Consider the following 13383-nt stretch of genomic DNA (forward strand, 5'->3'; position numbering starts at 1 on the left):
ATCATATTTTTAATCCGATTTCGGTTTGAAATATACCGAGTCGAATGTTTTGATGAACCGATTTATATGTGATATGAATTATGTGATACGTGGATTATGTGCTTACGTGTTATATGAATTACGTGTATAAGTGGGTCAATGGTCTTGTGTTAGGTCCCAATGTGTTTGTGGAAGGGGGGGTTGAATACAAACGGTACCGAATAATCGAATAAATGCGGAATAAAAAAATGTGAAACAAAATTCAAGTTAAATAAGAATATTATTAAACTTGAAGGGTGTTACAACAACTGTATCGATTACAAGGAATTAATCTCAAATTAATTATCACAAATTTAGAATAAATTCGACATGAACTTTTTCTATTTTTGCAATAATTAGAATCAAATGCTAAACGCGATTTGAGATTAAGTTTTAGGGATTTTGATCCGCTAGATTGTTACATAAGAGCAAGATAAAGATTTCTAGTGGATTGGATTTAACTTTACAATCTAGAAATTTAATCTTGAAGTATGCAGATGAAAAGATGAAATATTTCTTTTTGTTTTTCTTTTCTGCTTTGTTCTTGACTTCTGTGTTCTGGATAAAATTGTTGAATGGCTGCTTCTGTCTTTTTAATCAATCAACAGAATGGAATGAACTGGAATGACAATCCCATAGCTGGTAGGACTTTCGGTGAGACTATCCTTTGAACTAGCAAGACAATCTCAACAGCTAGCAAGACTTTCGGTATGACAATCAAATGAACTAGCAAGACTATCAGAATGAACTAGCAAGACAATCCTCCTCCCAGTGTAACTTTTGGTGAGACTATTGAAAATGGCCTGGCATGACAATCGGTATGACAATCCTGATTGTCATGCTAGTTCATTTTCAATTGTCTTGCTGATTTAGTGCAGATTTTAATCCAATTAAAATTCTGAAAAACCTTAATATTAATTCAGAATTAATTAATCAATTAATTCAATTAATCAATAAATTAATCTTTGCAGATATAATTTATTTTCTCAATTAAATTATATGACTTAATTAATTAATAGAGAATTAATACTAATCTTGAGTAGCAACCATTCTTCTGAAAATCACTGTCAATTATGAATCAATTCCACCACTTTAATGTTGACACTCGATGTACTGTCTGGTTCATGAGTGACTAACTTCCGTGACGTTTCTTCAAGCCTTGACCTTGATACTCTTGATTTTCTTCAGACTAAATCCTTGTAATTAATTGATACCCTGACGAGATCTCTGTCACTTGATTAAATCCACAATCTTGATTTATATCACTGAGGCATGATCAATTTCTTGAACTTCTTCCAATGAATTAATTCCTCAAGTCTGTAGATGAACCTTGTTTCTGAATCCTTTGACAGATATTACTTTGCGAGATCTCTTTGACGGTAGATCCACTATTTACTTATTACATTCTTATTTGAGTTGAGTTAAATCCTCGAATATACAAATAGGCTATGACATATGCCTTACAATCTCCCCCTATTTGTTTGTTAGACAATAACACATAAATACCTAGAGGATAACTCAACTAACAAATAAGAAAAAGATATAAACAGAAATGCAAAGTAAATAGTAGAAAAGTTCTGGACTAGATTTAACATTTTCCAGATTCCAAGTAGATGTTCCTCTAGACTGAACATATCTTCAAGTAGTTCCATCTTCATTTGTACAACCACATTTCCTGTTGAGAAGCCCATTTCTCTCTTGCTTCTCCCCCTATGAGAATCAACTGATTAAAGAAGATCACCTTCGTTTACCACCTCTCCCGTACAATAGGATCCACAGATAAAAACCAATGGTACTCCCCTTTTGAAAACAACTTCTTCCCTTACTAGAAAATCACCTTGTGTTTACCACCTCTCCCGTACAATAGGATCCGTAGTTACAAACAACAATGGTGTGGTGTAGTGTACATATGTAGGATCTTTTTCTTCCTCCCTGCTTTTTCTCCCCCTTAGTTGAGGAATCCTCCAAACTATTATTTAAGCTTTTATCTCCCCCTTAGTGAAGGAATGTATGCCATCGTCAGAAGGAGTTCTCATATTTCACTTGGTTGGAAAAGAAATACCAAGTAGTTTCTCTTTCTTCCTCACTGTGAGTGTGTGATTCTGTTTAGTGTACCTCACATGTGTTTCACTCTTCTCTCCACTCGTGTTTACACTCATTCTCACAAGTGTATCACTCCTCTCATAGCTCCAAAAATCAGCTGTACCTGCAAGGAAAATCACCTTAGCCATCCTTAAGGAGGTCACAAGTGGTGCAATGGGAGTTCACAAATCCCCATCCTTGTTAAACTCGTCAGATGAATCTGAGTCATAATTTACAAGTTGCTAGTTTCCCTTTTAGGGTTCCAGATTTGAATTATGGGAAGGTAAACAATGATTCATCGAATATAGCATAAAGATCAAAGTTCCTTTCTAATGTTTGTGAAGACATTTCCTTGTGATTCATCAGGTAATATCTGAATCATTGTCAACAAGTTGCCGATCTGCGCCTATGTCAGATCCACTATCCGCAGATGCATCCAGGGGATTTAAACCTGGGGAGGTAGACACTGACCACTGACATATGGCTTTTGGATCAGTATCATCTCCTAACACCTGTAAAGGTAATTGGTCCATTAACGAACTTGAACAATCGAATCTGAACTTAAAATGGTCGAAACTCTTGTTTTCGTCAACTCATCCTTTGTGTGTGTAAACTTTCATTGTGCATCAAGAGTTGTTTATGTTTGAAGTGGTGACACTACATCGGATGCCTTGGCCGACAGGCAAATTTCAATAGATGCACCATGTTGAGAGAATGAATCTAGTAACTATTTTTGTGCTTTTTCAGCCATTACATCTTTTTGAGAAGATGTATGGGGGCTAGCAGTTGTCTCGGTTTAAATACTACTCATCTATGTAGGAGACAGAGCTACTGGGTTGACTACAGAACCTTCCTTATGTGGTGCACTAAGGCACTATCTCCCTCATGCTCATTCATACTACATTTAGTGGTAAGAGAGTGTTGGTTGGTTCTGTTTCTGTGTTTGTCTTTACAGTCTGGGATAGACGTTGTGGGTTTTCAACCTCATGACTGTCAATGAAAGAAAGCCATTGGAGACTGAACCTGTATCACAGAACATAGGGCAATATAGAGAGATAAAATGTACTTAAGATCTATAATGAATGAAAATTATACATTTAATCTTTTGAGAGAGATGATGTACAATAGTGATTTTAAAGGATTTTACATGAAATAAGAAATCACTAATGTAGAAAGAAGTTTGATTTACTCCTAAAACTCACTGCACATGTTAAACAATATGATTGTGCCTAGTGATAAGAGAGTTATAAATATGACGATTGCTTGAGCAGTACACTAGTTCATACCAACCTGAAGTGAGATTGTGAAGAAGATATTGCATAGTCCAATAGATCTGCAACTGCAAAGTCCATGAACTGTGGTGCACTGACTTCCTCTTTTGACTCACCAACCAGGAGTACACTTATACACATCTTACTAGAGTCCAATTCCAAGTGTAATGTGCATCAGGTGCCTGATATGTCGTAATATTCTCAAGTCTCGTCACTGGTGCTATATGTTAGATACTGCTTCCTGATAATAACCTAGCACAATATACAAAATTTCATTGATAACATATCCAGCTTGCAAACAGCCATATCCCTCAGATAAACATTTGCTATTATCTCCAAAGGTAACCAGTGGGCAACCTTTCTCAATCCACATTTGATAGCAGGGCTCTATCTCCGGTCATATGTCTTGATGATCCACTGTCAAGAATCCACACTACCGGTTACACCTGTTTAATGCCCTGCACTACAAATGGATTAGACCTTCTTCGAAACCCAAACTTGGTTGGGCCCGGCATATTTGTAGAACTGTCCTTTGTCATTTTAATTTTAATTGTCTCAACTTTCTCAATGACTGAACATTTGACCTTGTAAACAGCCTTAACAAATTTTTATTTAAGCTTAGGCACAAATGTCTCATTTCTAGCCTTGGAAGGACTAGCAGTCTTAGACCTATCATGCTTCTTGTTATTCACATGCTGACGAGGAGTAGTCTTATCAGTAGAAACATGCTTACCATTAAAATAAGCATACATCAAATTAAAAGCACAAGACATAGAATTAGCAACACCACATGCTTTATGAGAGTGATTAACATCAGGCAATTTATGCATGGTAGACATGGCATTTTTGTTATCCAACTCATGTGTGTCTGAGTTAGTCTCAGTTGCTTTCACAATTTTGACTGGAACTTTCGACATACTTGACTTGGAAACAACCTTCTCATTAGCATGATCTTCAGCACGTATTTCTTCTTGAATAACAGAAGAGGTCGCATCAAATGGTTCAGCAATTGATGCTTTATAGAGGGGTTCATCAACACCCTTAAGCATATGTGGTACTTCCCTCCCTTTAGCACAGACATGAGGAGGGGAGTTTATGCCTAATTCTCCAATAGCAGCATTGTAATCATAATCTATTCCAGATGTTTGATTAACAGCTTGCTTACTGTAGAACTCTTTAGCCTTCGAACAAGAATTGAAGTAGGCTCTAACCTTAGTCTCAAGACCGGTGATCTTGTCTTTGAGAATAGTTTCGAGTTGTCTATAACAGTCAACTCTATTCTCTAGAAAAGATACTTGTTCTTTTAACTTGTCTTGATTAATGTGCACAAGTCTTAATTCATTGACCTCTTTCTGAAGGTCTTTGATCTGCTGACTTAACAGTTCATTATCACGACGAGCACAATCTAAGGAACCTCCTAGATGATAAACTAATTCAGCATCAGTAAATTTTACCTCTTTTCTTGACGATGAAGCTTTTCCATCAATAGCCATAAGAGCAAGATTCTCATCTTCTTCATCTTCACTATCAGTATCATCCCAGCTTCTTCCCTTTCCAGGTAAGCCCTTTCAGAGTTACTCTTCTGATTTGAATCATAAGAGTTCTTCCTTACTTGCTTTGGCTTCCTGCATTCTGTGGCAAAGTGTCCCAACTCATTGTAGTTATAGCATCTAATGGTGCTCCGATCAACCATCCTTGTTTTATATCCACCACTACTGGTGTTAGAGGATGAAGATCCACCTGTCTGGAATCTGTTGTAGTTGGACTTGTACTTGAACTTGGGATTTCTCTTGAATCTGACATTGGAGAATCTCTTGACAATTTGGGTCATTGACTCATCTTCCAATTGCTCCAGCTCTTCCAAGGAATAAAAATCATCACTGGATTGATTTGTAGTAGGAGGATCATATTCTGCTACTATCATATTTTCCTCAGCCTTAGAAAACTGTACCATTCTCTCCGACTGTTGAGATTGTTATTGTTGTTGACCTTCAGCTACAAGAGCAGTAGATGTGTTGACCATTCTATCTCTCCCGTAGACTTCCTTCTGCTGAATCTGCTCCAACTCATAGGTTTTCAACACACCATAGAGTCTATCCAAAGAAATCTCACTCAGATCTCTAGCTTCTCTAATGGCAGTGATTCTATGTTCAAGATGAGTTGGCAGTGTTAAAAGGAACTTTTTGTGACCTCCCTGATTGAATAATATTTTCCATTTATGTTCAGGTTATTGATCAATGCATTGTACCTCTCAAACACTTCAGAAATTCCTTCTCCTGGATTTGATTTAAAATGTTCATACTCAGAGGTTAGGATCTCCAACTTCTTCTCCCTAACTTCCTCTGTGCCTTCATTAATCACCTCAATAGTTTCCCACATGTGTTTGGAATTTTTACAGTTCATCACATGTCTGTTCATCAAGGGATCAAGGGAATCAATTAATATTAATTAAAGGCTGGCATCCAAGGAGGCTTCTTCCTTCTCAGCAGGAGTAAAATCTTCAGGCTCTTTTGGATAGGTTCTAGCTTTGGTAATCACAACATCATCTACTATCACCTCTGGTTCAATAACCATCGGAGTTTTTAGACCCTTCTTTAACAAGTTCAGATATTTGGGATTTGCAACTTATAAAAATAATAGCATCTTCTTCTTCCACATGATATAATTTTCTTTATCAAATAGTGGAATTTTAACGGTTCCAACTTTTTGTGAAGTCATTATGAATTTTTGAATAAATAAAAATTCAAGGAGTTGAAAAATCACAAAAGTCTAGGATCTTGATTTGTTCGTTAATCAGAAGGCTCTGATACCAATTGTTAGGTCCCAATGTGTTTGTAGAAGGGGGGGTTGAATACAAACGGTACCGAATAATCGAATAAATGCGGAATAAAAAAATGTGAAACAAAATTCAAGTTAAATAAGAATATTATTAAACTTGAAGGGTGTTACAACAACTATATCGATTACAAGGAATTAATCTCAAATTGATTATCACAAATTTAGAATAAATTCGACATGAACTTTTTCTATTTTTGCAATAATTAGAATCAAATGCTAAACGTGATTTGAGATTAAGTTTTAGGGATTTTGATCCGCTAGATTGTTACACAAGAGCAAGATAAAGATTTCTAGTGGATTGGATTTAACTTTATAATCTAGAAATTTAATCTTGAAGTATGCAGATGAAAAGATGAAATATTTCTTCTTGTTTTTCTTTTCTGCTTTGTTCTTGACTTCTGTGTTCTGGATAAAATTGTTGAATGGCTGCTTCTGTCTTTTTAATCAATCAACATAATGGAATGAACTGGAATGACAATCCCATAGCTGGTAGGACTTTCAGTGAGACTATCCTTTGAACTAGCAAGACAATCTCAACAGCTAGCAAGACTTTCGATATGACAATCAAATGAACTAGCAAGACTATCAGAATGAACTAGCAAGACAATCCTCCTCCCAGTGTAACTTTCGGTGAGACTATTGAAAATGGCCTGGCATGACAATGGGTATGACAATCCTGATTGTCATGCTAGTTCATTTTCAATTGTCTTGCTGATTTAATGCAGATTTTAATCCAATTAAAATTCTGAAAAACCTTAATATTATTTCAGAATTAATTAATCAATTAATTCAATTAATCAATAAATTAATCTTTGCAGATATAATTTATTTTCTTAATTAAATTATATGACTTAATTAATTAATAGAAAATTAATACTAATCTTGAGCAGCAACCATTCTTCTGAAAATCACTGTCAATTATGAATCAATTCCACCACTTCAATGTTGACACTCGATGTACTGTCTGGTTCATGAGTGACTAACTTCCGTGACGTTTCTTCAAGCCTTGACCTTGATACTCTTGATTTTCTTCAGACTAAATCCTTGTAATTAATTGATACCCTGACGAGATCTCTGTCACTTGATTAAATCCACAATCTTGATTTATATCACTGAGGCATGATCAATTTCTTGAACTTCTTCCAGTGAATTAATTCCTCAAGTTTGTAGATGAACCTTGTTTCTGAATCCTTTGACAGATATTACTTTGCGAGATCTCTTTGACGGTAGATCCACTATTTACTTATTACATTCTTATTTGAGTTGAGTTAAATCCTCGAATATACAAATAGGCTATGACATATGCCTTACATCTTGTGTTTGACTGTCTTCTTTATATGCGGGCTATCGTATGGGTAGACGTAGGATTTTGATGCGCAGTTCGTCAAGTTATTATCGTTTAGACAATTAAAATGTATCTTTTAATTATAGATACGAGTCTTTCAAGACGATCAGGACCAGATGGAATGGATGAAGAGTAAAATTGAATAGTATGGAATCTTGGATTGCAGCACTGCATGAGCAGCAGGCCAATGGATTAGTAGAATAAATACGGTGATGTTTTAAGACAGAACGTCAGAATAGATGCGTCTTTGCGAGTGTGACTAACTGCTAAAAACTCAAAGGCAAGTATCCCTATCATCACTTATCGTTCAAGTCATATTTATTTTAAATTTTCATATGCAAGTATTGCTTTCCCTATTCTCAGTTCGCAATAAATAAATGTTTTATATATCGCGGAATTAAATGATTCTGTTTATGCAAGTACTCTTCTGCTATTCTATGTTCAAAATAGCTAAGTGATTTTACTAATCAAATTACTGGATTTATAAATGTTTTGGATTTTGAGAAAGATGACGTTGTTTTGGTTTTTCTGCCCAAGTAAATGGGCGAATAAAAGTTTATAAGGGTGTCGAGTATTATGACCCCTTTCAATAAAATGTTTTCAGATTGGATGGTTGCGTAAGAGGCCGTGACGGCGGTCCAGCGGAGATTTAGGTATTATAAATGATATAATACGTTTAGGACGATATGTGCCTTGGGTGCCCCATTTGTTTAGTTGGATATGCTTCGGCATACCGGTGTTGCTCCGCGGCTGATCACCGGCGGCAACACACCGTCGTTCGAGGATTCCAATCTAAATTGTTATATTGCTTTTGATAATCTTATAAGGAATGTTTTATCAACTGTTTCTTTTGATTTGGTTGCTGATTGATGTTGATATTTAAGTTGTTGTTAAATATCAAAGGTGGTATTAATGCAGATGATTGATGTTGACTTCCATATTTTAGCGCAGGTAGGTTGTGAGCATCAAAGTTCAGATTGATATCTAATTTGATATGACATCAAAATGAATATTAATATCAAGAGTTGAGTTTTGAATAAAGTTTATGATTCATTCTATAATCATTATTTTATGTTATTATTATTTACGATATTTCCGTAAACACTGTTTTACGAGTTTTATTCTCGTCAAGATTCAAAGTATTGCTGAAGCATTTCACTCAAAAATATCAAAATGGTCTTGAATACAATTAAGGAATCAATTCTGGGGTTCCTCGACTAAAATTTTATGATTCAACAATTATGATTTTAAATGTTCTACTCTAACGCAGATGTCGGTTTTATATAAAAACGAACCTATATTCGCTATAATGATCTTGCTGAGCATTTCTTTCGCTCATACTTGCCTATTTTCAAATTTAACCTCCAGTGAGGATTAGCTTGTGCTGTTTAACTGTGTAATTCACGGAAGCAAAGAAGAATCTTTTGGAAGGTGGTTATCCAGGGTTGCTAACTAGTGTAAGTTTTATTGTGTAAAGTTATTTATATTATATTATAGTGGTGTATTTTATTTGGGCCTAGTATTCTTCATTTCGAAGTTATACTAGTGGGTTTAGTTTTGAGTTGGAATTTATTGAAAAGAGTTTTAAAAGAAAGTGAAAAATTTATTGATGGAATTTGGAATTCTTGTTTCTAAAACTGTAACCTTAAAATATCTTGGATTAGTTTGGGGTCATTTATGATAAATATCTTCCGCTGGCATTTAATTATTGATTAAACAAGTTGATTTGGATTGAGGTTTCATCGTGACGGCCAAATCCCTTGACCCCGGATTTGGGGGCGTTACAGGTTGGTATCAGAGCTGAGGTTATAGTAAACTAGAAACGAGAGTGTGTAGGAGTGTGTATAGCTATGTGAGGACGATTGAGCTCATATCGAGTTCTTGTTGGACTATTGGATATAGTACCAACGAGTAAGTTAAAATAGGCGCATTCGTTTGAGATGATTATTCTGAGCTGGATGGAACTCCAGGAAGCTGCAAACTTCTATTGTGGAATCTTCTGAGACTACGTTTCGATGACGATGAAGATTATCGATATCCTTGGAACATGAAGAAGCATCTAGAATCAGATGGCGAGTCAACTGGAGAGTTCAAATTGGAGATAAATATTAAGACTTTGGCAATACCTTCTTTTTCTATAAATTCTTTTGACTTCTCTCAAAAAGAAATATCAGTTAGAAGACATAATGCCTAACGCCAGTTTATTCATTTTGTGCCAGAATTTTTATTTTCTGGACTTCATTTCCTTCAGAAATATTAGATTTGAAATTTTTTCAGTTTTATTCATTTGATTTTGGATTCTTTTGATATTCTTTTATTCTGACTGAGATGAACAACCCTAATTATAGGGGACACAAGGTATACCTGTCTATGTGATAGGAGTTGGATGGGACACCATCACTTATGTGTGTTGTGAATACATGAAGGTTAACAACCTTTAGTAGTGTCTTGATCTTGGCACGCAACACCAAGTTTGTTTGATCATATTGATCTCTCAGTTATTCTTTTAATTCAACAATACTTTTTCTCAAATTCAGATTTTGGTCCCGTTATGGTATCAGATTCTTTTCTTTTTGAAATTTCATGATTTTATCATTCCAAATATTCGAAGGTATGCCAATCAAGTTAAGTTGAGTATCCTGGTCAAGTCAAAGTAAGGCGATGTGGTGGAATTACGAAGGACGACGGTGGAGTGCGATGCGATTAAACTATCAATGGCATACAATAAAGTCAATTTGTTTCTTTATTTCTCTCACTATCTCTCTTTCTTTTCTTTCTTTCTCTCTATTTTTCTTTCTCGCAATCAGTAAAAGTGATTTCATTGAGGAATTGATCAAAGGACGTGGATGGAACAACGTTGCAGAGTGAAGCTTCAGTGATAACTGTGTGGTATAAGGAATTATAGTGTTATTGTAAATTATGAGAAAAGTTGCGTATGCAAAATTGGGAAGTTGGTTAGGAAACCCTTAGTGCTTTCTTCTGCTGATTCCGAGGACGGAATCCTTATAAGGGGGGGGGGGGTAGATTGTAATATCCCATATTTTCAAATATTATTATTATTATATGGAATTGTTTATGTCATTTTATGTGAATTTTAATGAATTATATGATAATTGGAATTGATGTTTGGATGTTTATATGAGATATTATTTAAGTATATGAATTATTATATGTCCAGAATAAAATATAGATAATTGTGATATTTTCCTAGTAATTTTTGGATTGTTATATGATTTTATAATGATTTATAGACTTAATAATTATTTCTGAGTATTTATAAAACTATTTTATAAAGTCGGGAATCGTCCAACTTCAATCGTTTTGCATTTTTACAACCCGAAACTCTTCGGAAAACTCCTTCATAACCTAATCTAGTAATTCCAGATATTTTCCGTGTTTTGGCTTTTTCGATCCGGATTACAGTTTGACTAGTGCGCGGCCCGGCGCAAGATTTTCGGTACGATAACCATTTCGATAAATCAACAAAACCCGTATTCTCGAGAGACGGGATATTTTTACTTTATTTTCGTATATGGTGTTTTATAAGAAGCTCGGTTTTGATAATTATCCAAATCTGGTATTAAATTGTATCGTTTTGTAGTTACTTAGCGGCTAAGTAATATATTTTTGGATCATTTTGTAGTTACTTTGCGGTTAAGCAACTAATTTATCGATCCAAAATGATCCAGAATGAACCAATATTCCGTAAATATAAATAGCCTATTAATTCTTTATATTTCATTTTTATTTTATTAAAAACAAAAATCAAGAACATAGTTTTGGGGGTAAGATTCTTGAACAAAACTTTGATCAATGATTATGGGAGATTGGATGAACCATTTTTGATGATTCTTGAACCAAATCAAAGCTTGTTTCGAGCTATTTCTATTCATATCAAAATCACGAGCTGAGGTTAGATATTGATTAAAATCAATTTTTGGGTTGTTTTTGGTTAAATTCGTTTTTGGTTTTCTGTTGATCTTTGATCGATTCTGATGTTACAGATAGTTTTAAAATGATTATGGGAGTCGATTTAAGTATAAACTTGCACCGTTCTATTGCGTAATCATGTTGGTCGAGTTCTTTACTTTTTTGTGTTTTATTAATTCAAATTTGTGGATTGTTTTTGTGTTTTTGATGTGTATAAATTACATGAATAGATTACTGGTGGTTTAAGCTTTATTTTGATAGTTTAATCGTCGATTTTGGTGTAAAAACGAGTAAGAAACTATGTTAGTCGGAGTTAAGTGTAGTCGCCGGATTGTTGTTTGATTTTAGCCGGAGATGGAGTTCAGGCGAGATTAGGGACGATTGATTCGCGTTTCTGGGTTGTTGGTGTTGATACAGATTGAATGGAGGGTGAAAACTCATCGATACGCGTTGATTTTGGCCATGTTCGTGCTCGTCGGAAGTTGCAAGAGTCGCCGGAGTCCGGCAATTTTCGCCGGAAACTAGGTTCATCCCCAGAATCCGGTGAGTTCTTTCTCGACCCGGATTTTCCCCAAACCCGACCCGGTTGGTTTAATTCCAACACGGGTTTGATCTTCTTAAACCCTAACCCCTAATTTCATTTCTGTTTTCCAGATTTCTGTATTTAAAATAATTCAAAAATCCTATTTTTAATTTCTAAAAATTCATTTTTATTTTGAAAATCATTATTTTAATTCTGAAAATTTATTTTTAATTCAAAAATAAATCCAAATTATTTAATTAATTAATTTTAGTTGATAATTAATTTTTAATTTTGTCAATTTATTTTAAATGTTAATTGATTAATTAATTTATTTAGTTATTAAATAATTTATTTAGTTATTAATTAATTTTAAATTATTATTTAATTAGATTTAATTATTTATTTTTGACTTAAAAATTCCAAAAAATAGTTCGAGCTTTAAAATATTATTTTAAATTATTTTCCAAGCTCGATAATATTTATAAAATTATTTTCGGGTGTTCGAGACCTATTATTTAATTATTAAATGATTCGGAGACCCGTTTTAATTCCAAAAAATGTTCAAAAATTCATATTAAATCAACCGTTCGTCCGTTTAATACGAAATGAAAGCCTCTAGACTCAGAAAAATATTCCGCTTTCATTAAAAATATTTTCGAGACCCAAATCATTTTGTTTCGAAAGGTCGCTTGTTTTACAAGTCATTCTGAGTCAATTATTGATCGATAAATCATATTTTTAATCCGATTTTAGTTTTAAACATACCGAGTCGAATGTTTTGACGAATCGAGTCATATGTGATATGAATTATGTGATACGTGGATTATGTGATTACGTGTTATATGAATTACGTGTATAAGTGGGTCAATGGTCTTGTGTTTGACTGTCTTCTTTATATGCGGGCTATCGTATGGGTAGACGATAGGATTTTGACGTGCAGTTCGTCGAGTTATTATCGTTTAGACAATTAAAATGTATCTTTTAATTATAGATACGAGTCTTTCAAGACGATCAGGACCAGATGGAATAGATGAAGAGTAAAATTGAATAGTATGGAATCTTGGATTGCAGCACTGCATGAGTAGCAGGCCAATGGATTAGTAGAATAAATACGGTGATGTTTTAAGACAGAACGTCAGAATAGATGCGTCTTTGCGAGTGTGACTAACTGCTAAAAACTCAAAGACAAGTATCCCTATCATCACTTATCGTTCAAGTCATATTTATTTTAAATTTTCATATGCAAGTATTGCTTTCCCTATTCTCAGTTCGCAATAAATAAATGTTTTATATATCGCGGAATTAAATGATTCTGTTTATGCAAGTACTCTTCTGCTATTCTATGTTCAAAATAGCTAAGTGATTTTACTAATCAA

The sequence above is a fragment of the Apium graveolens genome, chromosome 9 (assembly GCF_009905375.1).
Source record: "Apium graveolens cultivar Ventura chromosome 9, ASM990537v1, whole genome shotgun sequence".
NCBI lineage: Eukaryota > Viridiplantae > Streptophyta > Magnoliopsida > Apiales > Apiaceae > Apium > Apium graveolens.